General features: G+C 37.4%; 2 long non-coding RNA genes across 2 annotated transcripts in view; both read right to left on the minus strand.

Annotated features, from left to right (window-relative positions):
• Positions 1–1,021: 1,021 nt before the first annotated feature.
• LOC128786333 (uncharacterized) lies at positions 1,022–12,360 on the minus strand. Its single transcript, XR_008430246.1, has 4 exons — positions 12,273–12,360; positions 10,264–10,348; positions 9,007–9,137; positions 1,022–1,440 (listed from the first exon to the last, which is right to left on the minus strand). It is a non-coding gene; the product is annotated as an uncharacterized LOC128786333 (long non-coding RNA).
• A 4,821-nt stretch (positions 12,361–17,181) lies between these two features.
• Positions 17,182–26,328, minus strand: part of LOC128786334 (uncharacterized) — a 125,575-nt gene continuing 116,428 nt past the window's right edge. The window contains exons 2-3 of the long non-coding RNA XR_008430247.1: positions 23,868–23,920; positions 17,182–17,235 (exon numbers count right to left, since the gene is read on the minus strand). This is a non-coding gene — a long non-coding RNA (uncharacterized LOC128786334). The remainder of the gene's footprint in view (positions 17,236–23,867; positions 23,921–26,328) is intronic.

The following is a 26,328-nucleotide window of genomic DNA, read 5'->3' on the forward strand; positions in this document are numbered from 1 at the left end:
TCTCTAGACAAATAAAGAAATTGATAATAATCTCATGTAAAAAAAAAAGATACTAAATTTTGTGAAAATCTTCTCACATATTTTCCTTAACATAGAAATTTGTTCTAAATATTTGGATGCCAGCTAACTGAAAATATGCTGAAGATTGTTTTTTAGAGATAAAAATAAAAGAGTAATTAATAATAAAACATTTTATGCTTTCTGTGGAAAGAAATACTTGGGATCATATGATACATTCATGTTTCAGTGCTAATACAGACTTCAGGATTCTGCTCTTCTATTGTAATTTTTCATACAGCTGCTGCTGCTGATTACCATTTAACTGAGAACTCATAATGTGTTTATCCTTCCACTCCTAGCAAAGAAGTGTTTTAAAGCATCTGGCTAAATTCCCTGCACAGTTAAGGCAGAGAAGTGGGTGCTTTGGAGAGCTCTCTGAAGAGAGATCTTGATGATTGTAGTTTAGGCACAGAATTAAGGTAGACAATGACTTCTGAAGGCCTTCAGAAACACCTACTGCTTTCCATTCAGTGGTTATTGCGCTAGGGCATGGTAACAGAATCACTAGTTATCTAAAACTGAGGTTCAAATGACAGGCTTCAATTTGTTTGCCTAAACTGCAGGCTAGTTCTCTAGTTTCATGAAAACAGCTGGAAAGTGTAGCAAAGTAACTTGCCTGTGTAAAACCTGAAGCAAAGTCACCTCTAGGAGCACATACTTTGGAGCCACCAGCCAATCCAGATGGGAAGGGCCTTGAATTTCTAGCTGGAGTTAGCAGGTTTTTTTTCTTTTTCTTTTTTTTTTTTTTTTTACACCCCAGAAGTCTATGATGTAGCTTAAAAGCTCATGGGAACCCAGGCTTTCATAGTGCAGAGGCTACATTTCATTTCGTTGGAAGTGTTGCAGGCTAATAACTTGTTCCTGTGCAATCTCATCAAAGATGAGATTGTTACCAAAAATCAGTAAAAATAAAACTCCTTAACACCAACATAACATTAAGAAGCAGGCAGTCTTTATTTATCTGGATGCACGAAGGGATACGTTCTCCAAAATAGCATGCATACTGAGTACAGGAAAAGCTTTTTTTTTTTTTTTATACTGCATTTTACATATGTATTCATTGATTTTCCTGGAATAAACATACATTTGATGATCATTTCCCCAAAATTTTCAACATTTATTCCCTCCCCTTTGTGCATGCATTCTTCTGTCCTGGGGGTCTCTTTTGTGGTCCCTGGTGGTTGGTGACCCCAAAGTCATACTTGGCTGCTTGGTGAACTGGTGAAAATTTGGCATAACTGAGCTGGTTACTTTCCATTCTTCTTCTTGGTTAATGTTTAACATGATCCCACAGAATAAGCATTGTGTGGCTCCATAGGCCAGTGGTTTTTGAAGAATAAGCATTGTGTTAACCCAGCAGGTATCCAGACAGTTCTTCATCTGGCAACAAGAACACAGAAGCAAATGTTACTAAGAAAACACAGAAAATTGTTGGGCTGAAACATTATTTCTCTTGGAGCTATTAAATGCTCACTTGAAGTGAGGGAAGAGGAATTCACTTTTACCCCTCTGTTTATATAATTACAAATGTAAGACTTTTTTCCAATTTGAATAACTCAATTTTTCTGTTCAGTTTGAGAGATGTTTAGTAAATATCATTATTCAGAAACACACATACAACCTGAAAGAGTCATCTACATTCTGAGCAGGGCCTGCATCCATCCTCAGCTGAAGTAGTTAATTCAGTGGGAATCCTAAGCCCTGTTCACAGCTTCTGTAGCCACAGAATAGTCCGTCTTTCTGTACTACATATATTGCACTTCATACATATTTTAGTGTAATGTATCCTGCCTGAATGGACTCAGTTTACTGAGCAGTTTACCAACTATCACCATTATTTAGCCTTCCACTCATCTTTGCATCAGTTGATACAATTTTATCAGCAGTGGGTTTATGTTATTTCCATATCACTGAAGAAGATGCTGATTAGTGTCAGCTGTATTGTCATGCCCTACCAAATTTCCATAGAAAACAGTCATAGGCCAGTGTTTTTAAAGATCTTTCTCACTGGATTATGCCAAGATGTTGGAATTAAAAGCTGATTTTGATAAGTATTACAGAGAGGTTTCTTAGATTCAGAAATGTGTAATGAAAAATGAAGATGATGGAATTACATTCCAGGGTATTGATAAATCCATGTCTTAGGAATTGGGAGAGTCTAAGTGCAGATTTCTCTCTTTTATTCAGGCTAAAAATTGGATTTCCACCCAAATTACCCATATCCCAAATGTAATCTCTTACCTTACTGTCGTCATTCTTAAAATGGTCTCAATACCTGTTTCTTGTTTTATGTATAGACTTAAATATTTGCTGATGGAGAAGGACAATATACTCTGTTACAAAATGTTCTAATTTTGTAGCATTTTTTACCACAAAATGCTAATGCATTTTGCATTGCATTGTGTTTGTCATGGACAGGAAAGCCTTTCCTAGTCTGTTTTAGAAGAAGTGCTAAGCAATGTTCTCCACTGACTTTTGAAGGTTTATAAGTTGGATGATTAATTCATTGCTCATAAATACAGCTAATTTTTAAATTGGTATTTCAGGTGTCAATGCTTAGCTATTCAATTATACTTGTGTAGCTATCTTCATCAATCAAACCTGTAATTTCGACAAAAATGAAATCTTATTTGTTTGACAAGGCCTATTTTAATTCTAGCCACGCCAAGGGACATTAAATATACTCTTATAATTTAATTCTCTCTTACCTGCATCTCACTCCAACCTTTTCATAACAACAAAGGCAAGAGGCATGATTAAGAAATGATGAGCTACTTTATTAGATCAAATAGGAAATGTGATGCAATAAAGGCTGAAATTGCTTAGAACAGAATGCTGTGTAAGGAAAGAGACATGAGTCTTTCATGGTCTCGTCCACATTTTCAAAAACAACAGGAAAAAAACCCCAAGCAAACAAAACACCACAACAAGCAGGAAAAAGACCCTGTGAATTATATTCATTTTTGGGAAAGAAATGTGGTCAAAAAATCTGGTTCAAAGAGCAACTGCATAGGAAAAGTATCAAAGAGCATAAAAAGACCTCTCATCTTGAATTTTCATATTGGACTGATTAGAAGATTATCTTTCTTTGCCTTTGTTGTTAAGTGGTGATAAAGCATAAAGCAACACCTCAGTGACCCTTGGTTCTCAACATGCCCTCAATTTTATTATGCTTTGATATGTAATAGTCCTTTGCTGATGTGATTATGTGTAGCTTACATAATTAGGTTGCTCAGATGAATTAGCTGCTTTCAATCAATTTGTAATCTAGCCTGAAATAGATGACTCCAGTTACAGAGTTATCAAACATCAGAATGCTTCAGTGACATAGCCTGCTATCCTGCCATCTGACTTTTTAAAATAGTCCAGCTATTAATGCCTGTCTTGCCTTTCTGAGGCAGTGCCTTGTTTAAAGTCTCTACACAGCCAAAGAATCAAAGGGAAAAAGTTCTGTCATTCTTTAGAACTATCTCACATTCTCCTGCATTAGTCTAAAATCATCAACTTGCACCATACCAGGAGGTAGACAAGAAAATTTTGGTTTATTTGTTTCAGCTAGATGAGGCCGACTGCTACACAAAATACATTTTCTGTTATTATGTTGATATTAAAAAAAATAATTCATTAGGAATGCCTAATCACTTATTTTTGTCAAATTTGGAATTAACTGGGTCTCCTCGTGTCAGTGAAATTTCATAACATCTGTCCATTAGGTGGTTAGAGTCCTGCCTCCAGGCATTCTGTAATCTATGTTGCCCAGATGGATTATAACTCCCATGGTGCCTTCTGGTAGCCTTTGATTGAAACATATGAAGAATCACGAGTGTCAGTGCGCTGTGCAAGATGAAGTCCTGACACTGAGCACTGCTTATGAAGTAGATTATGAACTGGAGATGGTACAGCTCCTGTGAGACCATGTGGGACGACAGATAATCCAATTTAATGTCAAACTGACTCATAACACAATATTTAGCTATTTGTGAATCAGGGATTTTATGAACTTTTTGATGAGAAAAAATCCTCAATATTTTGACATTAATTTGGAAGAAAAAATTGCTTTGCTAAAGGATTGGAAATTCAAACTTTTGCTTCTATTATTTTTGCAGTATAATGTGATACTTCACAGGCTACAAAACCCTACTGAAAAGGCAACCTGAGTCACAGACTACCTTAGATCATCTTATTCCTGCCTTCTCCATCATCCCACAATTTTTTTTTTAACTTTGCCTTCCTCCTACTACTTAAAGGATGAATTTTGCAGACATTAGGAGTCATGATTTCCTTCCTTTCCTTCTTACTTTTACAAAAAAAAGTCTTTGGTCAGTGAAAGTAACACAACCATATTTGAAACATTATTAAGGGGAACTACCAGTCTAGGTGGAGAATATAGGTTTTTTACCCTATTTCAAAGATAAGATGGTCCAAATTTCATCCAAAACTACTACATCCCTCTTACTTTCTAACTAATAACTCATTGGGAAACTAAGCTTCTGTGGGAATTCCCAATTCAAATGATAAATGAGCTACTGCTTACAGAAAAAAAAAAAAAAATAATACAACATAATCACAGAGAAAGGGTCCAAAAAAGTCTAAAGAGCTTTGCTGCAAGATAATGACTGTCAAAAAGTGATAACTCATGCTGTCAACAAGTAACATTAACAGCTCCTGTTTAATGAATAGTGACTTCAGCTGGAGTGTGACATTCTAGAAATTAAAAAGCTTAACACTTGCACAGGCTACAGTTCTGCTTTTGTAGGTGGACTGCAATTTGCAGTTTTGACTTCTGGGTCAGCACTTAAGCTAAAAGGACAAAGATTTCTAACAATGATAGCTTTCAATGGTTTGGTATAAGAAAGGAAAAAAAACCCTTCCTTTAAAATGAACCTGCTGTTGAGGCTTCACTCAGAAATTTCAAGTATTAAATAAAATAAGTTGTTTTTTCATGGGGAAATCGGAGCATTTGTATTTTCCTCTAATTTTATTGTAAAAAGGTAGAAATCAGGTAATTCCATCATCTAGCATATATGAAGCTTCATGGTTCCTGAGAGTATTATATGTTTTTAGATATTTCTATCCAGATTCCACACAGAAAATGCTTAGTTGTCAGCTGCTCTTGGCTGCCCCCGCAAAAAACCACATAATCTCTGTGGCCAATTTTAACTAAATTTGACAGACAGATAAAGATGTGAAACATATACCCTATAGTTGTGAAATAGAAAGATACGAAGAAAGTGAACAGAGTAGTTCTCCACTAAAGGAAAGGGAGAAGCCACAGACGAATTTTATTAAAGACACCGAAGGATCTACATGGGACAAATATGTAGGAATGAACTGCAGGAAAATCCTTTACCAGAATTCACATTTTCAGAACATGTTGGGTCATAGACTCATGGGAAACTACAAGTTCATACCTCCCCTTTCTGGCTTCAGGTTTGTCTTGACATGGAAAGACATGGAAATGTTTTATTCAGGCTTCTGGGACAGCACTTAGGAATTTTCTGTATGGTTTTCCTAGTTGTTTTTGCAGCCTTCCAAGGCCAAGGAGTGAGGCAGGAAGCACTGTGTGTCCTGGTCAGTGGCTGGGTATTACTGGGGGAAGGAACTAGGGAAGGAGCTGGGGGTCTGCATGGCAAAAGCACCACTCTGCAAGAGGTCCCTGTGGTTACAAACAAAATTTTCCATGCCTATCATTTTAAAAGGCTCATAAAACATGAAACTTTTCACAACAAGTTCTTGAGAGGATGACACTTGCTCAGCAGCTGCTGTCTCAGGCACTGAGAGTTGAGCTTCCAAGGCACATTGTAAAAACATCAAGGTATTTTTTTCCCATCTAAATTGTCCTATCTATTATTTCACACTACACATTTCTATGGCTGTGGGTATATCTCCCCTGAATGAAGAACCACAGATGGAAACAGAGTTGAAATTGAAGCTCCCCTGAAAATAAAAAAAACAGTTGGAGACCATATTCTTATTTTGAAAAAAAAAAAAACAAAACAACAAACCAACCACCACATGAATCCCTGTGTATCATGTTCTGTCAGTCTCATGTCTGTGTCTTCCCATATGGAAAGCAAGTTGAGTTAGGCTTCCCTCTGTGGTATTTTACATAAAGCATTTGGGACTCCATCTAGTAAGAAGCTCGTTTTAGCTGGGGCTGAGATCGTCTTAGCAAATCAGATCTCTGGTTCTGCTACCACCTTTTACTCCGGGAAAATGCAAGAGTAAAATTGTTTCATAATCTGTTATTTTAGGCCTGTTCAAGTGGAAATCTTGAAAATTAAAAAAGAATCTATTTTTTTTTTTATTAAATTTGCACCTATCCATACATTTTAACCTGAGTAACTAAACTGGGATTTTGTCACAGAGTACCACTTTTTTTTTTTTTTTTTCTGCTTTGGGTTTACATTAAGAAAGCAATCAGCTCAGACTGGACAGGAAATATCTGAGCCATTTCTACTGATTTCTGTGTTTTCTGCAGGAGATGAGAAGAAGCCCTAACATAAGAGATGTATTTAACAGTAAGAAAATTACCTGCACATGGTCAGACAGCATCTGCCCTCTCAAGTACATAACATTCTGAGGTACATAAAGCAGCCTTATAAATGATTCTGTGTGCTAAATTCTTTTACATTCTAATCCTTTGATGGGATATGTAAAGTCCTGCACCTGGGGAGGAATAGCTCCATGCCCCAGTGTAGGCTGGCAGCTGACCAGATGGAGATCAGCTCTCCGGGAAAGAGATAAGGATCCTGCATAACAGCTCGAACATGAGACAGGAATGTGTCCTTGTACCAAGGAGGGCCAACAGCCTCTGCACTGCCAGAAGGAGGAGGGAGGCAATCCTTCCCCTCTGCTTAGCTCTGGAGTGCTGTGTCCATGTGTGCCTCCACAGTGCAAGAGACAGGCAGGAGAGAGTCCAGAAAGAGGCAACAAAGATGAGTGAGATTGCCAGATCTTTCCAGTGGGGGTTGGTCAGCCCTGAGGAAGGGATGTGTTGTAGATGTTGGCGAACCCAATGGGAAGAATGATGATGTCTAACTCCATTTCAGAAGGCTGAATGATTTCTTTATTATAAGACATTAATATGCTATATAAAAGAGGATACTAAATACTACATGCTACTTTCTCTAACTATCATATCTAACTAACTCACAACTCGTGACCCTGTTCTCCAGAGTCCAGACACAGGTGGATCCGATTGGCCATCAGGCCTAAACAATCCACCATGATCTAAGAGCTCACTCTGGGTAAACAATTCTCCAAACACATTCCACAAGAGAAAAACAAGGAGCAGAAATAGAAATTGTTTTCTCTTTCATTTCTCTCTGTGCACCTCAATAAAAAATCCTGAGAGAGAGAGAAATGTGCTTGCCACAGGGATGTATCTGGGCAATGTGTGTAAACACCTGATGGGACAGTGTTAGAAGTCAAAGCCAGACTCTTCTCAGTGGTGCTCAGAGGCACTGGGGCACAACGTGAAACAAGGTGGTTCTATGTAAATGTAAGGAAAATGTCTTTTACATCACGTCTGGGTGAGGCTGGCAATCAAAGCATACAACTTCTTCATCCAGACCAGGTAACTATGAAGACAGAGCACAAAGGAGCTATTAGTTATTGCAGGGGTTTCTTAGAGAAAGGTCTTGGTTGTACAGAAAAAGAATGAGACACACCTGAAAAAAAATAAGTGATAGAAAGCAATTATTCTATGACCATGATCAGTGGACATGAATAGTGCTTAATTAAGCATATTTAACATAATTAAACATAATTGCTTGGGTATCTAATATTGCCCTTGGATGTTGGGCATTCTTCTCCTCTGTTGCATTTAGCTATATTTGAACATGCTCACAAGAAGTGTTTCCACCAGAATTTAAACTGGCCACAGTAGGGATGTCAGGGTCCCATCTTCTGACTGCAGTCATGTAGTTCCCATGTTTGCCTCTGGTGCTACTGGTTGGGAAGTTGTAAGGGTTAGGGAGACAACAGGTTGGGGAATCAGGGGTGCTGCAACTTCCTGATTTAAATCAGCTAGAACTGCACTTGAATACAATGCCCTAACCCTTTAAAGTCGTGTTCAGTTGTATGTCAGTCTGAACAGTAAAATTTGACAGCAATAAAGACTGAACAGGCAGGAAAGCTGACACATGATGTAAAGCCAGTCACAGTCCTTCTTATAAACTGTCATTTCATGTGGGTATGAGGAATGAACCAAGTATTATTTTCCTTCAGCTGCCTCTGACCTCTCCCTGCCTTTCTGTTGAGTCTTTTCCCATCCCTAGTTCTCTCACAGCACCTGTATACTTCATAGTAAGCCATGGTTGCTTATATATAAAAATGAACTGTAATGCAATGCAATATACATTTTTTTTTCTAATCTCTAAGATAAATTACTCACAGATATTGAGTTTTTTTTTTTTTGCATTGTTTGATTAGTACAAAGAGGAAATGTTAAGTCTTAAAAGAAGTAAGCAGTGAACTTGCATGTATATCTTCCAGCTACTTTTTTATATTTTAACTTCTGTATCTTTGTAAAATAAAATCTCACTTTCTCTAGATCAAGATGAACTTGAATTTTACTGTAGGGTCCTTGGTTTTTGCAGAATTCATGCACTGAGATTCGCATTGCAGAAGCAGGCCAAGATAAACAAAGCTTTTATTACCATGAAAAGAAAGGCTATAATCTCTTGTCTCTTTTCTTATGCACTCAGAACTAAATCGTCACAATCCCTGCTTCACAGTAAGGGAAATTAATTATATTTTGCTGTTGACAGAAGTTTCCCTTGTAAGGATAGAGTCACAATTTCCTATGAATGTTTTTCTTTGTTTCAACAACTAAAATGGGATGAATTGCATTTCAGTGGAAATGGGAAATGTCTCCGCTACTTACTGTGTCCTCATCCCAACCCTCAAGCATGTCAGAAGTGAATGTCTTTGAACTTTTACCTCTTTGTTAAGTTTGGTAGAAAGTGGCCTCTGAGTTGAGATTTTTTTTAGGTTAGGTACACAGATGAACACAAGGAGATGAGATCACAGAAACCTCTTCCTCCGAAAATGAAGCTGAGAGATGGATGAACCTTGATGCAAAGGAAAAGCCCACTCTTAGACACTGATCATTAAGACTGGAATAATCCTAATGGCAATGTGATAATTATCATGAGAGCTGTGAGAGGAAGGAGTTCATAAAGAGGAGAATTCTGAGGATGGGCTACTCCTAGTTGCAAAGCATTCTGTGAGTAAAAGTCAAATGAGAAAGTGGCTGAAATGATTTCCTCCATTTTTTGGTAGAATTTCACAGGAAGACAAAATGTAGTGAGAGAGACTTCTGAGGCTGGATCTCTCCCACTCTTTGTTTCCTGTGAAGGAAAATGACACTTAATTTACAATGTTGTCAAATCACTTCAGATTACCTATATATCTGAGTGTATTTGGCTTTTGGTGTAAGACATTCTTTCCCACTCAGTCAATATATGCACATGCACAGTCAGTCTTACATATAAGTGTGTGGTAGGTGTTTGTATGCCAGATATTGTCAGTGACAGATTGTCATTAAAGACTGACAAAGCAAAATGATGATGAAGAGCAACAAAGAATATGTTGGCTCATTCTCTTTTAAGCTAAAGTGTTTGATGTTTTGTGAATTTTCAGTTTGTCTTGTTTTTGAATTTTTCATTAGTAGTAACACTAAATTCAATACAGTTTTCAGGTATATATTTAATGAGATATCCTAGTGATATTCTCACTACAGTGTCAGGCATGGTATGGAAGTACAGATCCTTATTTGTTATGATATGCCCAACCATGTGAAATTAGCATTGAAAAACCAAATTTGATTTGTCATTTATGATCACAGGAAACTGAATCTTTATCCATAAGATATTCACCTCAAGTTGCCTTCATCTAGATTCTCTTAAGTTTTCTTAAAAACAAGTCTCCAGATACTTAAACAGATGAGTATCTGTAACTCCAGGGAGATAAAAGTCAATTTTTAAAGCTTCATAATGTAATAGTCTAATATAAATTAAAAAGATATACTTAATATCTTAAATACAAGGTTAACAGACATTATTCTTCATATGGAATCAGTAACACTACTGAGACACTGTATCATGCCTTCTCTGAAGTTGTAATGAAACTATGGGATAGATCTCATGACACATAGCTATCATCTGGAAATTTGCCAGTTCTTTTCAGTTTACTTACCTGATGGACTTCAGCTTTCAGTTTCCTTCACTTTGGAGCACAATTCCTCTGCAATAATGGACTAATGGAAGCTGAGGATCTATTCCTGCTTCAAACAATTTTTGAAATGTTGTTTCCCACGAGGAAAAAAAAAGAATAATTTAAAATACATCGAAATACTTTTGTGTGTATGTGTGTGTGTGCTTTTGTGGTCTGTTAAGTGTATTGAGTCCTTCTCAGATTGATGTCAGCTTGTGCTTTTAAACTTAGAAGTCCCTGTTTTGGACATAGAGTGAAACAAATCCTGTTCCTGTATTTCGTGTCTGCTTTGCATTGTGAACCAAAATATGGTAAATGGCTACAATCTGGTGATTTGTTTAAAAGAATGCATTCCTGATTTAAACAAAAATGCTAAAGTAGACCTGAAGGAGAAAGGATAAGTGAGCAGATTCTCTAGTTTCTTTCATCTCCAGATTACCTGTCTTCAAGCTTCAGAAATCCCATTGAAACGTACCCAGAAAAGTGATGCTTGAGTAAGAATAATGCAATCTCTGAGATCTCTTCTGCTGCTCAGACAATGCTAGGCTGAAAAGCAGTTCCCTTTGTTGTAAATATCTCCAACAGACGAACCAATTAGAAACACAGAGGGAAGCAGAAATGTTTAACAATGATGCAATCAGGGAAAGTCAGGGAGATGAATTGACAAGTGATGTCAATTCCTTGCTAAAGGTCAGAAATGCTGCCACCTTTGAACCCTTTAGCTCATACTGCAAACTTAAAAAGTGAAGAGTTGTTCACAAAGGCCCTCAGAGGGTTTTAAATTCTCTGAGTCTCCTGAAGCTCTTGTTGAACTCCAGAGGCAGAGGAAGGTAAGGTGTCATCCTGCTTGCTTGGCATGGCCAGACCTGCAATCCAACAGGGATCCATCTGGCTGGGTTGTTATGCAGACAGAGTGACTAACTTATCTTTTCCATACTATGCAATTTCTCTGAGTCAGAATGAACTTTAACAGTTTGGCCGTGAAACAAGGCAAAGATTTGGGCCAGCTGCTTCCACTGGGGGGGTGGCTCACCTTTACTCATCTGCAACCTATGAGTTTATTAATGGATCCAAATATAACCAGTGAACCTCTGTGACAGATGGTGAATCATGTCTTACTTCCAGTGCACAAATTAACATTTTAAAAGGCTTTTCAAAACACTGTTGACTTTAGCAAGTGAAACATAATAACAAGGATTGTCTGAAGTCTGATGCTGTAAGTTTGGATACATTGAAAATTCATTATTTGAGTAAAAATCTAGAATTATTGTGACGTTAACAAAGACGTTGCAAGCTGCCATTTGTTTTAAAACAATATATACTTTATGATGTTGAAAATGCTACCACAGAGAAGTCACAATGATTTGCCTTGAAGATGATTTATGAATCATGACTCTAGAAAAAATAATTTCTCTCACATAGCTTACTGAAAGTCAGCTCTTTTGGCATTTGGTTTCATGATGCAGGGAATCTTCTAGTCCTCAAAATTTTAATCTGGAAGTTCCTAAACACTACCCCTTTGATTTAATAATAGATTAAATATTCCAATTGTTAGTTCTGCTGTCTTTCATCACTTTTTGTTTTCCATATGATGTTTAAACAACATTACCAACACATGGTAATGCACAATGCCCTAGATAAGATGACAGTCACTGAGGGGAGCTTAAGTTACATATCTAAGCATGAGTGTGAATTAAGGGATGCAGTAAATAAATGTAAATGCAAACGTAATGCAAATGCTTTGCAACAGTTTCTCTCCCCCTGACAAAAAGTTGCATTTGCACAATAAGAACAATACACACAGACTGAGCCCATAGCAGATATTCAAACCACAAGGCACAAATTATATAGAGCTACTATAGTTTTATTTTGTCTTTTCTCCATTCATATCACATGTAGGATAATGCTCATCATTGTAATCTCCCATACTGGAACAGCAGCCTGCTAAATTTGAATGCCAGTGAGAACAGAGAACAACTACACATTCTTACCCTTCCCTCACTTCTTTTCCAGCTGCAGGTGGGAGGATCTTTCTCTTGGACATGGAGAAGTTGCTTGATGAGATTTAGAGTATTTTTCTTCAACTGAACTACTTCTTTGTCTGAGACACTGAGATACTTTCATGAACTGGTGATATGTGAAGTTTGGAAGAAGCACAGAGAATGTTAAGTATTGTTGTATTTAAATAAAGCAACTCAGGAAAAAAAAATGTAGTTGATGGATGCAAAGCTATTCAGCCCCTCTCTTCGTCCTACACCCAAAATACGAAAATTAAAATTCTAGCAATGGTCTTGGAAATCTCATTACATTTCAGAGCAAGAAATCCTAGCAGAACCAGAGCACATTGCACATTGTATATATGGTGTGGAGCACCCAAGAAATCCTCCTGAATTCCTGCATTCCTTTTCCTCTGCAGAACTACACCTGTGCCAAGGTGTCAGGATACTGAGGAAAGGATGAGATCTGACCTAAGGCAGTTGTGTGCTACTATTAGTAAACAAGAAGTAATGACAGAATATGTACAGACTTTCATGGATTACAGTGTAATTACACTAAGCAGATATAAAAGTAATTAACTGGTAAACTGCTGTGCTGTTTGGAAGACAGAAAAGCCATATATTTATCTCATAATCACACAGATACCACATGAAAATTAATTGCCATGTAATTATACGATCAGCATTTGCCATGTTCAAACAGTATTTGTGCCCCTTTAATTTGAAGTGCCACTTCATTTTAAAATATTAAATTACTAAACCTCCTGTGACTGTGATCTAAATCTAGAGAAGTAATTGCTGTGTGTGGTAAAGCATGTAAGAAAAAAGTCACTGAATACTGAATGACCCAGTTCACTTTCTACATGCAGAAGGAAAAAAAATAATTCTGGCTGATGGAATTTCACAGTGTCCCTCTTTTGGATTATTTTTTCATGTGCTCTTTAAAATATTTCTGTTTTGACAGACCTAGAGGTTTAATCTAGCCTAGCTCAAGACAGCAATTAAGTGTATGCTCAAACTCAGCTAATCTGCTTGAAGACAGGAGGTTTAAAACATACTTTAAGGTCAGGGGAGGATTCAGTGCTGTGTTGCACAGAAGTCATGGCTCTGAGCTTGTTTTTTTCAGTGGTAGTGCAGTGATTTTCAGCATTTTTGGCAAAATTTAATATGCTGCTCTAAAAAGACAATTCAGGGTTTGACTGACCCCAGGTTACTCCTATCAGAGCAGCACGAGAAACAGAAGAAAGGGGACAGAGGTGGGTGAGGAGTCAAGGAAGAAATACTGGGGAAACCAGCTTGCTGTTTCAATTGAGACAAGAGGGATGGCAATGATAGAGCACAGGGTTTGAAGATCTGATGGAGGTTGGAGCAGTGGCCTTTACCTCTCAGCCTCTCCTGGATGGCAGCAGCAAAGAAAGCTGATTTTTTTCAGGACTCTGGAGAAGTTATGGTGAGCAGTGAGCCATATCCAGCTCACTCTCAGCAGTGTCCTGCCTGGGACATCTGCCTGCTTTGGGTCTTGGGTCTGCTCTCCTTGCATGAAGTGAGAGATATTTTTGCTTCACATGAGAACAGTACAGTTGCTTTGTATGTGAGGTCCTGGGCAGTGGCCTGTTACCCTGCCCTAGCATTGGAAAGCAGAGGCTGCTTTGGGGATTGAGAGGGAAAACTAGGCTCTGTTGTTTTCTGGTGTCTGTAATCTAGTTGCTGTGGGAATGTGTTTATTATAAGAATATCTGCCTTATGGTTATTTGTCAGACCATCAGCTATCATGCATATTTTCAAGTTGATAATAAATGATCTTTTATCTACGCTTCAGGTGATAAGACAAAAGGACTTTGCCTGCCCTCAAAAAAAAACCTTGGAAGTTAGTACAGTAGCAGCACAAAGCAAATAATTGACTTGGATCAAATAAAAAGTAATGAATTAAAGTGGAGAAGTCTGCAACTATATTATCTTTGAGACCTTATAAGGCTTCCTCCCACTCACTGTTTTCATACCTAGTTCAAGTGGCAGGTTCCATCAGTGCTTGTCATTTATGAGCATTTGTATATTGCTCTGTACAGGTGAAATTTTAATGAATTCACAAAATGCAAGGAGAATGAGGAGGGTGCCTTTCCACAATCCTGAAGCAAAAATGCAAAGATTTATCTCTGATTGATTATTCCTTCAAGGCAAGGTCATTGCTGACCTCCCTTCAAAATTTACATCATCCAGAGCTACTGGATGTAGCTCTTGGAAGTATAAGATGTACAGAAAATCCACACCAGGATCTGTATGATATGATTGGCTACTCCCAAACTCTATTGATCTTTGGGAGCTGAAATTCCTGGTCTTGACCTGAAATCTGCTACTTTCAGTAACTTCAAAATCAAAGGCTAGTGTGGACTGTCTTTTTCCAGATCCAGCTAGAAGCAGTATTACCCCTGAAGCTCCATCAGGATATAGTTCACTTAACATTTTGCTTTTTTAACTTATATTTTTCTTTATTGTCTCTTTTTCTTTTAACCATTTTTTTCTAGTTTGGTTGTACATTATAGAAATGTAAATGGTGTTATTCATCATTCTTTAAGGAGCTTATGAAGACATCTATTCAAATGCATGGATGGGTCATAATCTTTGTGCTGACAGCATGAAAGGAGGTACAGTGCTGGGCAAGAAAGCTAAACTTTGTATAGATATTCATGGTTTTATATTTTTAAAAAAAGAAGAATGAAAGACATCCCACACAACACCAAGAAATTCTGAGCATATAAATACAGAGTGTCTTTTACCCTCTACGTTTTTAACTCAGAGTCTTGCAATCTCTGCATTCAATACTCTCCTGTCAAATGAGATTAATTTTTCATGCTGGCAACTCATGAGCATGGAAGATCAAATCCTTAAATAAAATCAATAACTTTACTTGAGTTAGACCAAAATGAATTGATTTTGCTTACTACTTGTGGTCCCAAACTCTCCTAGCCTCTCCTAGCTCTCAGTGGGGGATTTGTCTAAATAAGTGTGTCCTCCTTTGCCTTTTCACCATGTAAATTATTCTCTGCTCTGAAATTCTAAGTTAAGAAGCCACTAATTTCTTCTGCCTTTCTACATTGGACGAAAGAAAACTGTGTTTAAAAAACCAAAATGCCGCTCATTAATCATCAATAGACTGAGAAAACGGCTTCCAATTAGCTGTAACCATGAGCAATGAGTGGGATAGAAAGAATTCTTTAGAATGACATTGTGGCTTTTAAATATAAACACTTGTTTACTCAAGAAGTACTCTGGGATTTATCAGAATGACAGTTTCTTTAGGTGTTCTAACAGCTGGGAAATTATTTGTTTGCTTTGTTCTATTTCTCACAAGCTGATAAAGGGGTAGAAGCTGTCCACAGGTTTGTTTTTGTTTTGTTTGGTTTGTTTTTGTTTTTTTTTTGAATGACATTTTAGAGGACCATATAAAATATTCAGTTAGGGTGGCCATATTTGTCCTCTAGTTGTACTGATAGAAATCCAAAGAAATTGCCAATGTGGAGTTATGGTAGATTTACAGCAGTACAAAGACCAGAACTGAATGTATGGTGATGCATCTGTATTTCTACGTCTAGGGAAAGGCATTTATTAAATGGTGTACAGTATGTACCAGAATATTCACATACTGATAAGGAACTAAAAGATGTGGAGCTACTTTTAAGTCTTTTTTGCTGTTTATTGCAGCTATGCTCAGTTGCATATCTTTGAATATATAAAAAAATGAAGAATTTTGAATCACCTATCCCATTTTCAAAATACCAGTTCAAAATATGTCATGGTTTAATGCAGCCAACAACCAAGTCCCACACAGCTGCTCTCTCACTTCTCTGGTGGTAGGATGGAGGCAGAGTCAGAAGAGTAAAAGCAAGAGAACTTGTGGATGAGATAAAGACAGTTTAACAGCTAAAGCAAAAGCTGCACGTTCAAGTGAATTAAAACAGGGAATTAATTAATCACTTTCCATGGGCTGGCAGCTGTTCAGCCATCCCCAGGAAAGCAAGACTCCATCACTTATAACAGTTACTTGGGAAGACAAATGCCATCACTCTGGAGGTCACACCCTTCTTCCTTTTTCCTCTTTCAGCTTTCTATGCTGAGCATGACACCCTGTGGTACCCTGTGCTACCTGCTATGAAGAAAATTGACTCCACTCCAGGCAAAATGAGCAGAAAATGAAATTTGATTAAGCATGTAGATTGAAATAAAATAAAAATGAAGGGAGGTATATATTTTGGTATTCTTGATTGATCAAATCCATACTTGTGAAGGTGAAACAATCTGATACGGTCTGCTATTAATATGTCAAAATGACCATACTATATGGAATTGATGTGGGATGCTGAAAACCCTTGCTGGAACTCAGCCTTATAAAAAGTGAACAGCAGGAAGTGGTGTGTTTTTCCAGGATCTTATAGAGACTTTGTTTGCAAACAGCACTTGTTTCCTTGAGTTCTTCTGCCCAAGTCACTAATACTTGGTAGGACACCTACATAAATTGACAGGATTTCCACATGACGCTGTATTTAACACATTACTGTGTATCTCTGAAATCAGAACATTTAGTTCCATAATTCTTAATGTTAAGGCTATTATTAAGATTGATAAACTTTGGTTACTGTCTTTTGAAATGCAAAAGGAGAATTACATTCCCAATTTTGCTTGGTTTCTATTTTCTTCTCTAGACTTTCTGAGCATAGGATAGGAACTGTGGGTCATAAAAATACCATCTGCTGAGACAAAGACACAGACTACATAATTTCTGAGAAGGTGGTACAGCTGCCAGTACTTCCACTGTGTAATATGTTGCAATTAAGGATATGTGGTTGAAAATGCTATATAGCCTTCTGGCGTTTTTTCCTCAAAAAGGATAAGAGACAACTTTCACTTACAATTACAGGAAGTTTTTCACTTAAAATTGTTTTGAAGACTTCTGTTTCTGGAGCTGAAAGACATCAAAATTCATATACATTCATGATATGTTCCTGACACTGATTTTATGAAACCCTGTTCTGATGCTTCTTAAAACTTTAAACAAAAACACAGCAACAAAATTACATCAGACAGGAAAGTAATAGTAATACTAGGGAAATATGTATATATACAGCGACATTCAGGATAATATTGTTACTGGAGATTGTGCTCTAATTTGTCACAGCAGCTTCAGATAGTTATTAACCTAATGCTCCTATTAAGGATTGTATCTGGAGAGCACTTTGACACTCAAACCTTTGTCCTTGTGGGGCATATGGCTCCACAGGAAGGAAATGCAAGACACTTTTTTGGCACAATGGAAGGAGTCTGTGTGAAACTGAACCTTTCATCTCCAAATCACTTCATAAACAAAACCAGACACTGTACATATCACTACCCCCATTTCAAGAGATGAGGAGAATATAATTTACTTTCACACTGTCATGAGTCATTCTGAGCAATTTCAGGACTGCTCAGTTTCAATTTCTTTGCTCTTGACAAAAATAACACAGTGATGAACAGACTGCTATTACAGCCTCTTGTCCGTAATTATTTCAAGCTACAGTCTATTTACAATTTACAGTCTATTGGACAATGTGTGTAGGTATAGAAAAAAAAACTGTGAAGGTAGGACAGCATGTGTCTTATGTGGTATTCATGCACATGTAAAGCTGAGGGAGAATTAATTAGATATATAAATTATTTGTCCTTTGTTGGAAGCTTAAATTTTCGTACTCACATTGTTAGTTATTTAATCTGGATGGTTAGTGCTATGGTTGTACAAACTGGTAGTTTTAACTTCATGTATATTTATTTAGCTGTTACTAAAAATAATTAAGTATAGGAGGCATATAGGATTTTAAATCCAGTGGCAGTAGCATAACTGCCATAATAAAAATGCACAGATTATATCACTGCAGAAAAAAATGACCCATACAAAAGAGGTTAATAGTTTTCTTTATTATTTATTGACACATGTATGCAGATTCTTTAACCTCATTGCCTTCCCAGAACATAGTCAATGTATCTTGCACTTCAATAGAGTTCTTATATTATAAATTTGGAAAACAAAAACGAGGAATATATTTTTGCAATCGTTCTGTATCGTAATTACTTCAGGTTTTCTGATAATGATTTGTGCTTGCATAATTTGTTGAATAGTAACAGATTGTAGTAAACAAATTAGTAAATCTAATACTAGATGAACTCATTGAGCTAGCCAGACAGGTAAGAGCTAAATTTAAAAGGTTGATATAATACAACCTCTACTACTGTTCTCTTTTTAGCTTGGGGTTTAGTTGTTTGTTTGTGGGTGTTTTTACTTGTTGTTCTGTTTAGTTTTTTTCATATCAGTAAAAAATTACAGTAACACAAAGCTGCTCTTGAAAAATCTGTGACTTTACTTGCTTTATTCCAGGCCACTTCTATGCCATTATTCATTGGGTAATTTTCAAAAGCTGAGTTGGGGTTATTCTCCTTTATCTGGATTTATTAAGATCAAACTCCTTTTTTTTTTTAAGATTTTGGATCTATTTGAGAAGAATGTTTACTACAATAACAAGATGACTTGTGTATTTATAGTGGAAATACAAATGGATGAAAAAGCCTGGCATACCTATTGAACACAGTTAGGTATTTTTCTGGCTAAGTGGAGTGCCTCATAAGCAAGAGAGGCTGAGGGTGATTTCATTCAGCATAGCTGGAATTCATGACAGGTTCCCTTTAACACCCCAGATCTCTGTTGGCAGTTCTGGCTTCATTCTGGGTCTCAATTTCCTTTTTACAGAGGCACAATTCCCATCATGGCTCGATAAGGAAAGTTTTAACAACATGACTGCTTGACAATGCAACAAATGATGGGATTTTTATTCTTTGAAAGGGTTTTTCTTACATCTAGATCAGGAAAAAATGTGTAAGGGAGAGTGCATGGTAGCATGATGAGGTCTAAAGCTTTCAGCAATATTAGAGTTTGAATCCCACATAAGTAATCAGACTAAACGTCAATCACTCAGGTTGCACTGGGTTAAAATACACCAGACAGAGAAACAAAAGCTTCAGAGATTTTTAGGAGTTCTAAGAAGATTTGTGGTTGCCACTTGTATAGCTATCTTCACATTACAGCTGTACAAACTAATAATTCAAAAAGAAACTGCAAAAAGACAAAAAAAAAAAAAAAAAAATTAAAAAAAAAGAAAATGTCCAAAAGCAATACGTATACTCTCAGACATATAATAATCTTGGATGTTTCATCAAGGAAGTTTTAACCACAGTAATCTTGCATGTGTATGTTAGAGAGACAGGAAATGTGATTCAGTGTAACCAATGAAGAATTCACTGAATATTTAGATTTAAACATTATGGTAATATTTTTTTCCCTGCCAGTATAATACAGTTGCTTTGGAGTAGAAGGCTTTAAAGGTAAAGTTATATGATAAAATCCCACTAAAATCTTGAACCATATCACAAGTATGCTATATATATGCTGCATATAAATTATTCCATTAGTGTTATATATATAATAAATATTATATATGAAATATTCCATGAATACTGCAGCAGAAGTCTTGCAAGAAAGGTTTTCATTTCTATAGAGAAATCTCTATAGAGATTTCACTAGAACCATAACTAATGTATAGCCAGTTGTAAGAGAGTCTGCAGTAGCCCTTTACTCTTTCAGTCTGGAGATGTCATAGCAAAAATAGGAATACCTGATAAAAATATAGGGTTTACCTTTTAACCTACAGTAGAACACAGAAGCTGACATAGCTGGCAAGATCATGTGACAATCTCTCGACCCAATCCACTGGCCATAGTCAATGGAACCCAAAGCCTCAAGGTCCATGCAGACACTAAACAAATCTGTGCCATATTTCAAAAATTATTCTGCCTCTTGAGATACCTCCTGCAAAACCACTGCAAGAATGTTCCCCTAGGTTAGCAATATGGATAAATGCAGATGTGGACATCAGTCTGGTAATGTAGAGGCAGCCCTTGTACTCAGATAGAATAAATACAAAGCAGACAATGATTTTGACTTTGTTTTTGTGGAAAAACTTGTCTGCAGTACAAGTTCTGCATTTGCATGTGTGAGGCTCTGTACGACAGCTATAGCCCTAAGCTTGAGCTCCAGGTAGGATTTTAAAATATCAGTAAGAGCCTGAAGCCTCACATTCTGGCTAATAGTGTCAGACCATAAATATTTATAAACACATACTTGTGCAGAGATGTTTTTGTACTTTTACAGAAGCTTGTTTCACCTGTACTGTAAGTCAACAACGAACTTGCCAGCTTTAAACTGAAAGCACCATGCCTGGAGTAATACAGTAAGCCTTGCTCAGGGCAAAGAGCTGCCTAAGGAAACGATGGGAATTCTGGATAAGACCTTGCTTGCATTCTGCCAGCTCCAAGTGCAAGCAGAACAAGCTCAGGGCTGTCTGCAAAAGATCTGGTAGATCCTGAAAATAAGCAGATTACAAGTTCTTCACTGAAAAAGAATGACTAACTTCCCAGTTTTGAGAGCAAGGGTGAGACCAAACTGTGTTTGAGCAACAGTAGCCTTAAGCTAGCATTTTTCACTTAATTGTGGAGTGCCTGTATGTAGGCCCAGTGCTGCATCCTAGAGGGTGAAAGACAGCATAGGTTTACTTGAGGGTATTGTTATGGTTTGGTCTCAGCTGCCAACTCAGCCCCGTGCAGCTGCACCCTCACTCCCCCCTGGTGAAACGAGGGACAGAATTGGAAGGGTAAAAGTGAGAAAACTCATGAGCTGAGATAAAAACAGTTTAACAGGTAAAGCAAAAGCCATGCACAAAAGCAAAGCAAAAGAAGGAATTAATTCAACATTTTCCATTGACAGACAGGTGTTCAGCCATCTCCAGGGAAGCAGGGCTCCATCAAGCATGACAGTGACTTGGAAAGACAAACACCATCATTCCAAATGTCCTCTACCCCTTCCTTTCACCCCCAGATTTATAAGCTGAGCGTGACACCATATGGTAATGGATATGCCTGTGGTCAGTTGGGGTCGGCTGTCTCAGCTGTGTCCATTCCCAACTCCTTGTGCCCCCCCAGCCTCCTCACTTATCAGTGCTGGGATCCCCAGCTCTGGAAGAATGATGCTCTGACTCCAATGATTTCAGAAGGCTAATTAATTACTTTATTATACTATAACTATATAACTATAACTATAACTATAGACTCATTCCCTGAGTCTGAAGATTCAGACTGCTGTGCTCTTGGAGCAGTGCAACTGCACACTGCTCTCTATTCAGGGCTCACAATAAATAAATTGACAGTCTCACCCTCAAAAATGCTGGATTTTCTCAAAGTGAGAAAAGTACCACTGGAGAAAAGAAGGACATATTTCAAAGTCCTGTAAATAGCTTAGCTCTGTTAAACTTGGTGGAACTTGACTGCTAACATGAATTCAGGATTTTGATATTTTGGCAGAAATGAGCCTTGAGGTTCAGCCATAGTGAGTTCATTGTTACTGTTATTTTCTCTCCAGGTTTCACAGCATTGAGAAAAGAAATGGCTGTGAAATCTTGTTAGCTATCGGAAAAACCATCTGTATTTTCTTAATGAATGCTTCACTCCTCTTGGAACCATAAAATATGCAATATTGTACATTGACTCTAAACCAAATTGTGCGGAATTAAAACTTTGCATATACACTGAACTTTCCTTTATTTAACAGATTCTCCTGTGAAATCTACCAACGTGATATTAATCATTTAGCAGCTGCTACGAGAAGGAGCTCTTAGAAGCTTTGACATAATGTCTTGCCCTGGAGTAATTACTAGGCTACAGGCGCTTGATTCTATGTAGGGAAGAATTCTGAATTTTGGCTCATTACTTTTTATGATGACTGTGTCCTTTAGTGTAAACTTGTAAGCAGCCTGTCTATACTATAGCTATAAAACACAAGGATGGGGGTGGAAGTATTATTATATGTGCAGCCTACCAGAAATCTTTGAGGAAACCTTCATATAGTACCAAATGTTAATAAAGAATAGCAGTAAAATATTCAGCTGAGTTTCACAAAAGAAGATGGATATTTCATAAGTGTCCCAGAAGACCTATGAAATGTCAAAGCTTATAAGCCATTAAGTATTAGGCTGCTTTGATTCTGAATTCAGAATTGGTATGCTTTAATTTTTGCATTATCATTAACACAATTATGCAATACATTGAGGTTTCACAGAACCTTTTAAAAACCAAAATAGCATGAAATGTGGTTGGGGGATAAGAGACAGGCTGTGCCAGAGAATCGCCTCTTCTCTTGTTAGTGTTCAGGAGCACACATAATCACAGAATATGATTACATGCAGGTGCTTTTATTGTAGAGCTCTGGGAATCAGGGCTACAGACCCAAATCTGACTCCAACATGGCTTTCGAGCTGAACGTATTTTATATTCTATCGTTATATAACTTACATATCAATTATTAAACTTATATTGTTCTGTTGTATACATTGATCTTATTCAACCATGAGTTTCTCGTGATCTTTTTCAAGCCCCTGAATACAGTTTCTCGTGATTATTCTTATGATTAAACAGTAATTATATCTAATTACTAAACAATCATCACATCTAACAATTATACCATTTATCATGTACTAGCTACACAGGTGCAGTTCTAGCAAGTACAAAGCCTATACTTTCCCAGGGTATTTTCCCAGGGCCTACTAAGCTTAATTTTCCTTCTAACTCCCCAAATCCCCATGATTTAAAAACCCTTTTACTATCACTCTCACCAAAATAGTTCACATTTCATTATATGAATACTGTGGGATCTGGGACAGGTTCACAGCTCCTCAGAGCTGTGCACATCCAAGCCACAGCCTCACTCCATGTTGGCAAAGGAGACAGGCATGAACCACATTTATACATCTGCCTGACCCTGGTTTCCATTAAATGAAACTACTGAGGTGAAGAGCCATGGTGCATTTTCCCACATTCTCCAGTTTGGACAATGAGGGATCAGGGCTGAGAAAGGTGCCACAAACATACCTGCACTGTGAGTTAGATGGCCAGGAAAACAAAGAACTTATTATAAGTCCAATTAAATTCTTTGCTGTATGTACCTAACACTTGCTTGACCTCGTCCACTCATTACTTGAAGACATGGGATAGAATAATTTTACTTTATCATGTTTAAATTGCTGAGTTTACAAGAAACCACCAGCTATAAATCATGTATGGGAAAGAAAAACTTATCTAAAATAAGTATTGTAATAAAAACTGTCAGGGACCATTAACTTCAGGCATTGTTACTGCTCTGTGAATGCTGCAATTAGGCATCTGCTTAATTTTGAAACATTAAATAGTCCCAGATTAAATGAACTAACTGCATATTCAACACTGATTATAAACTCTTTGCAAAACTACCACCACTGTGGAGACTGTAGACCGCTGCTTTTGACTGTTGCTTTTTCTTATGTAATTAAATGAAACTTTTCCTATTCATTTGTATTCCTGCACACGGGACCATGTCTTGGAGGAAATGCCACATTTGCATCTACATAAGTGGAAGGTATGGAGATTAGGACATCCTACAATACCTCTGTGTAACAGGACATTTAATTCTTGAAGAGACCTTACCTTTGAGCTTGGAGAAGCTGAGGTCCAGCTGAGGAAGCTCCACAGGGATGTTCCTGTATTAAAGGATCACAAAGAATGAAAAAGAAAATGAGCCACAGGTTCCCTGCTTATTGACACTGATGGTCAATAAAGCAGTAAAAAAAAACTGTGGCAAGAACTCTTTTGCTGTCTAGCAGTTCCTCCTAATTTTCTTTCTCCCGACTGTTCAGTATTGAAATTCTCCTTCTGAGGAGAATCTTCTCTCACAGAGTAAAATGCATGAGAATCAGACAGAAATCCCTGCCACATAGGACAAAGCCCACAGCATTTCAGAAAAGAACACAATGGCATTTTTGAAGACAAATGAGTGAGCTTTTTGCCAGGGAATAAAAACATTACTTGATGGGATGAGATGAGTGGGCAAGAGGAACCTGTGAATGTTTTTTGGCTAGCAGAAGGGTTATGTGAGAATATGCACTTTAGGGCTAGGATCCTGCCTCATCTCAGTGCCCATTATGTCTAGGCACAAGGACTGACAGCCCACGTGGACCCCAAGCCTTGAAGCTTGGCGGTCTAAACTCATGCTGGCTCTAATTCAGAGCAGGGCCTGTCCAGTGCCTCTCCTGCTGCTGGTCATACAGTCCACAGTAGCTGCAGAAGAGGAGGTGCCTCAGTGCAGCTTTGGGAGGTGTGTTCATCTCCATGGTGACTTCACCTGAAAAGAAAACTGCTGCATTAGACAGAAATGAATTTCTGCTGTTGAGTGCCCCCTGGATTTTCTGACACACAACTTTCCAATTAGCCGTGCTGGTGTTTGCAGAATTGGGAGCTATTTCACTCTGTGTCTCCCTGGAATTTCATACCAGTTCTTAAAAGGAAGACTTGCAAAGAAAACCTGAATGTTTTGTTGAATGTTTTGTGAAACTTAACTTTCATCACAGACTCCAACATACAAGGATTAATCTCTTAAGTGAAACTCTGTGTAGACAGGAGATCTATTTAGAATTACCCACCATGTTTATAACATTCTAGTATATATAAGCTGGGGAACTGCATCTTGGGATGTTGTTTAGACCATACTTTCACTTCTTGTAATGCACTGCTTATCCAATAATATCAGGTGCTTGACGGTGGATAGGATTACTTACAGGCTCTGTTTCTGAAAGCAGGAAGCAGTTGCTTAGGTTGCTTATGTGTGGATACTGAAAGTAAAATGAAAAGCAGCAACTGGTAGTGACAGTAGTTCAGACTGAACCAGAAAATAATATGAAATGAGGCCTTGTTGAGTTTGCTGTTTGAATTAGCCTTTCCTTTTTGCTGTTAGGACCTTGCCATGAGCAGTGAGGGTGTTGGTGCAAACCTAATGATCTCTCTAAGACCACACAAGGGGCCCCTTTGGAGTTGGATTTTGTATCTCATAGTGATTCCATATCTTTTCTGTAGAGTTCAGAAATCCTGAGCATTCAGTGAAGCTAATTGCAACCTGCACCTTTCCCTAAACCCACAGGCACACGTGTTGTGCAGACTGAGGGAGAGATTTACTTCCACATGCTAGCAAGGATTTAATCTTGTGACATGTTGGATGTCTGTATCTCATCTCAAAGTCAATCAAAGTTGAAGGCACTCAGGCTACTCCAAGACTGAAAAAATAGAACATAATGTCTCCCAAAAAGGGAAAAGAAACTCCATATTAGCCTTAATGTTGCTTGTTTCTAGAGTTAGTAATTCTTTTGAAAAAACACTGGTGCTGTTTTTTTGTAATATCTAATATATGGGTTTTTTTGTAATATCTAATTTGTATCTACTATCTCTTGCCCTCCTAGCAATCCATTTGTAAATACTCTTGCTAACAGTATAGAATTTTGAAGTGGGGCCAAACTGAAAGATAGGAATTAAATCAGGCCCATTCAAAGCTATTGATGTCGTTCTCAAGGCTACCCCTGCAGTTAAGATGATTCAGTTATTAAATCAGCTGTAAGATTTCTGCCCATAAAATATCAGGTGAAATTCAATCATACTGATTAATTGTTTTTTTGTCCCTCTCAATTCACAACACTGCAAAGCCAGACTGTTTTTAGAACTCCAATGTTTTATTCATAAATGCACTTTTAAAACAATGATAAGTTTTAAATACTGCTAAAGCAAAAATCATTCAAGTTAGAAGCAGCTACAAATAACTTCCTTTCAACCAAAATAATTAAATAGGGATTATAGTATTATTTCTTTTAATGTAGTTGAAATTATCTTTCTCCACATACAGTCTTTCCCTACTGATAACCTTTATTTTAAGTTAAAGAAGAACAAGAAGAAAAAATAAAAGTCAAGTGTCCATCAGGCAGCTTTGCTTTGCATAGACTTCAGAGCACAGAGAATGAAATAGAAACCATCTCTGCAAGAAAAGTGCTTTATAATGTAAGAGTGAAGTACACAAAAATCAACTGCTCTGTGTTTATTGCCTCATATGCCATATGAAGGATATTGC

Source organism: Vidua chalybeata, chromosome 3, assembly GCF_026979565.1.
Source record: "Vidua chalybeata isolate OUT-0048 chromosome 3, bVidCha1 merged haplotype, whole genome shotgun sequence".
Taxonomy (NCBI): Eukaryota; Metazoa; Chordata; class Aves; order Passeriformes; family Viduidae; genus Vidua; species Vidua chalybeata.